At 43.7% G+C, this 4,512-nt stretch overlaps 1 long non-coding RNA gene across 1 annotated transcript in view; it reads left to right on the top strand.

Annotated features, from left to right (window-relative positions):
- Positions 1-273: 273 nt before the first annotated feature.
- Positions 274-4,512, top strand: part of LOC104862906 — a 7,101-nt gene continuing 2,862 nt past the window's right edge. Inside the window, exon 1 of the long non-coding RNA XR_780451.2 lies at positions 274-1,968. This is a non-coding gene — a long non-coding RNA (uncharacterized LOC104862906). The remainder of the gene's footprint in view (positions 1,969-4,512) is intronic.

The raw sequence follows: 4,512 nt of genomic DNA on the forward strand, positions 1-4,512 counted from the left end.
CAGTGGCACACGCTTGTGATCGCAGCACTTGGGAGGCTGAGGCAGGAGGATTGCTGGGAGTTTAAGGCCAGCCTGAACTGCATAGCAAGACTGTCTCAAAAAAAATTTTTTTTATTAAGAAATTGATTAAAGCAAGTACAGCAAATTATTAATGGCAGAATAAGGTTTTGGGTATGTAGGTGTTCACATAAAATTCAAATTTGCTGTATATTTGAAGTAAATAATAAAATGCCACTAAAAAGAAGAGAATTAAAACAAACATTCTGTGGGCTTTGTTTGCATTTTTAATGGAGAAGAAATTAAGACAACTGGGGAAATGTGTATAAGAATTGGATATCAGATGTTACTAAGGAATTAGTTTATTATTGTAGGTATGATCATAACATTGTACTTAAATCTCTATATTCCTAAGGATGTAAGTAAAATACTGCAGGTGAAAAGTGTCTGAGATTTGCTTTAAAAGATTTCAGTGAATGGAAGCAACGATGACACCAGGTAGCAGAAACTTAATAATTACTGACCAGAATCCATGTAATGAGCACAGTGGAGTCTGTACGTTATTCCCTGCAAACTCTAATATGTGCTTGCAATTTTCAGGAAATGAAACTATTTCTGCTTCGAGTCTCAAGGCATTGGCCAGGGCCGTTCTCATCTGGAGGCTTCACCTGAAGACTGCTTTGCGACTCGAGACTCCATTGGGAGATGGCTGCCGTCCTTTTCTTGTGGCTGTATGACCAGGGCTCCCAGCTGCTTACCAGATATTGGGTGGAAGACGCTGGGTCTTGAAGTCCCTGCTGTCCCCTGCCATGAGGCTCTGTCTGCTGGCATTTACCATCATAGCTGCTTCTTTAGAAGCATCCTCATCTAGAGCCTTGGACAGCAGGCAATGATGGGAGTGACAGCCACTAAGGTTTGCCGTACCCTGCATGCTGACAGCAGGCCTCGGGTCCCTCATGTTTGAGAGGAGACTGTAACACCGGGCGTGGAGAGCATGGGCCAACTTGGAATTCTGTCAACCACAGACAGCTCGTAAAGACTCCATGGGGCTTGGGAGGAGATCACGGATTTGAAGGCAGGAAATCCGGTGTCTGCTTCTGCTGTTTACAGTCGTCCCCGATATCTACAGGTGATTGGTTCCAACTTCTCATGGACACCAAACTCTGTAGGTGCTCAAGTTCCTTATAAAAAATGTCCCTACAGCCTTGCAACGTACCCCTATACACTTTAGTTCATCCCTAGGTTGCTCATACTACCTAATAGATGTAGGTCCTCTATAAGTAGCTGTCTGCTATATTGGACAGCACAGGCCTTGATCCATTCGGTGGTCTTAGACACAGGAACAAGAGATTCAGACAGAGTGAGATTCACAAACCTTGAAATGTTGAATCCACTCTGGTAGAGGAGCTAATCTAACCGATGCTTTTCCATTCCAATAGTGAGGAGGCTCCAATGCCACTTAATGCACTATTAAAATGTGTCTAAAAGTTGACTTTTCTCAAGATTTACTAGATGGGCAGATGAGAGTCAGAGAGTCCAGCAGCTCCAAGCCCCCTCTTTTTGTGCTCGAGTTCGTCCAGACACAGTGCCCTTCCTAACCCTGCGTGTATCACCCCACACAACATCCATGCATCCAAGACACGCTGAGCAGCACACACACCTCTTCCAACCCCTTCTGATGAGATTTGAAGCAGGTTTCCCTCCTCGCTCCTGGGTTCCCAGGGTGGCGCACCATGTCGAACAAGTCACCTGCTGCACTGTAATCGTGTTGACAAGTTTCCCATGGCAAATTTGATACGTCCTTGTTACTTTGTCCAGAAAAGGAAAACAGAGGGTCACCCGGAGGAATCAAGCCTGATCTGAATTGAGGGGAAGCGAAGCATGAAGGAGGAAGTGAACGAACTCCCCGAGTGTCGCTAAGAAACGTTTTTACGCAGCTGTGAACGCGTCTTCCTGTTTGCCATCTATTTGGTGAGAAGCGTGGGGAGGGTGGAGGGGGTGGGTGGAGAGGAGGGCGGGAGCGCAGGCAGGAACTGCAGGTGAGTCAGAGCCTTCGGTGACGCGGACCTTGAGGGTAGCGTTTGTTAAGCCTGGAAAAGGGCTGTGTTTCAGCCGTGACTAAATGCTGACATTTAGGTCTCCCCTGTTTCTTCACTGCTTGTCTTTGAAACAAGCACTACAAAGACTTGAAACCAGAACCTCCAGCTGAGAGGGAAGAAGAACTGCAGGGGAAGCTGATCCTGATCACAGTGGTGTAGGGAGAGCAGGATGGGTCAAAACAGCCCTACCAGTGACGACCCCCAGGAGGGTGGAAGGCATCCTGAGGTCTCCTGCTGTCTGTCCATCCTCACTATCCCGGAGATTTCCCAGCTGCACTGGTGCCAGTGATGTTTATCAGTAACATGTACTACGTGCTTCTTCCGATTAGACTAGAAATGTATGTTAGCCATGAGAGGTCTGAGGCAGTGGGAAGCCACACAAGTACATGCGCATGCATGCACGCGAGCGTGCGTGCACACACACACACACACACTCAGGTGTGGGGCTTCTTATTAAACATCATATAGAAGTTAACCTATCCTTATGGTGTACTGCTGAAATCTGCACACAGGAGGCTGAGGCAGGAGGATCACCAGTTTGAGGCCAGCTTGAGCAACTTAGCAAGACCATGTCTTGAAATATACATACATACATACATACATACATAAATGTATGATCAGTGCAAAGGCCCTGGGTCCAATCCAATCCCCAGTGTGTGTGTGTGTGTGTGTGTGTGTGTGTGTGTGTGTGTGTATGGCGGTGATTATAAACAGAGAGAATGAAATAGAAATATGGACTCTTTAAAACAAAGTTGTAAACCCTTCATCAGGTGTTCAGATTTGTCAGAGCTAGTCTTCTATTTTGCATTCTACTTCAAGACAGAATTTCACTCGTGGGATTACTGAATTAAGCTCCCCACCCTCCCAGATTGGGTCTCTCTTTGTAGTTGAGGTTGACCTCAAACTTGAAGTGATACTCCTGCCTCAGCCTCCCAAGTGCTGGGATTACAAGCGTGTGCCACCATGTTCGGCTAAGGTTCTTGACATACACCGCCTCATGTGCTTTTTCTGCACAGGGTGCGCTGATGAGTGGCCACCAGGCACAGGTCTTGGCTCAGGTAGCTTGGTCTGAGAGGCATGGTGGCTGCTTGCTGTGTTTTCAGTGGGTTATGTATGATGTTAATTTTATTCCTTAGACTGTAAGCCACGTTGCTCCTTTCATGAATTAGACCATGTTTTTCTCCTTCTTTCCCCCTTCAGATTTCATGATAAATTCTTAAGAGAAATTGGATTACTAGAATACTGGATTGTTGATTATATTGTTTTGAAAATCCTCACCAAAAATTATCATCATTCTTTTAATTTGTACACATTCCACTCAAATTTCTTGTTTTGGACACAATTTTCAGGTGGCATTAGAAAGAGGCCATTTGTAAGATACTTGTCAATAAATTGAGGGTTTTTTTGTTTGTTTTCTTTAAACAAAAGATTTCCTTAGGAAAGACCAAGGACTTTCCTCCTCTAAGAAAATTGTGGAAGTGAAAATGTTTCTTTAATAATTTGGTTGCCATTTGCATTTCAGAGCAAGATCAAAATTCCTTAATTTTCCTTTATGCAAAGATAAAAATTCTTGCATTTATTTTATTTGTTGACAGTACTGGAGATCAAACCCAAGCCTCACACATGCTAGACAAGCATTCTATCACTGGCTTTCACGCAGGGCAGGACTTCTTATCTTGAAAAGATGCTATACTCATGTTCAAAAGCCAGCATGCTCTGATATTTAATTTTGTCTATATAACATGCAAATGAATGTTATTTCCTAATATTTAAATAAATTTAGCCAGGTGAGCTAGCACACACCTGCGATCTGAACTACCCTGGAGGCTGAGGCAGGAGGATGGCAAGTTCAAGTTCAAGACCCAGTTTTGAACAAACAAACAATGCTGGCAATTTAGGTCAGTGGCAGAGCTCTTGCCTTGCAAGGTGAAGGCCCTGAGTTTAATCCTTGGTATTTAAAACAAAAACAAAAAAATTTTTTTTGTATAAATCATGAAATGCTCCCAAAAAACACAAACTGTGAGGTGTGCTGTAGCTGAGATACCAGGTAAGAACAGGGGAAGTTCCTCACGTCACAGAACTAGAGAAGAGAGGGCCCAGAAGTAAGGCACGTCCTTCATTCCTGATGCAGTGTTCTTTCCACAAAGCCCACTCTCTGATAATTTCTTCATTGAATTATTTTTAATTTTAAACTTCCAAATCAAATAATTATTATTTTATGTATCTATCGGAGCCCTTATCATATGGTAAGTAGGGTTTAAGTAAATGGTGGCAATTCCTACTTTTACTACCTTCACAATATATTTTATCTGACATATCTATTATCAATCAACAGCAGGAACTCTACACATGAATTGCTTCCTCCTCCTCCTCCTCCTCCTCCTCCTCCTCCTCCTCCTCTTCTCCTTTTCCTTCT

The sequence above is a fragment of the Fukomys damarensis genome, unplaced genomic scaffold (assembly GCF_012274545.1).
Source record: "Fukomys damarensis isolate Sample0158 unplaced genomic scaffold, DMR_v1.0_HiC HiC_scaffold_35, whole genome shotgun sequence".
Classification (NCBI taxonomy): Eukaryota; Metazoa; Chordata; class Mammalia; order Rodentia; family Bathyergidae; genus Fukomys; species Fukomys damarensis.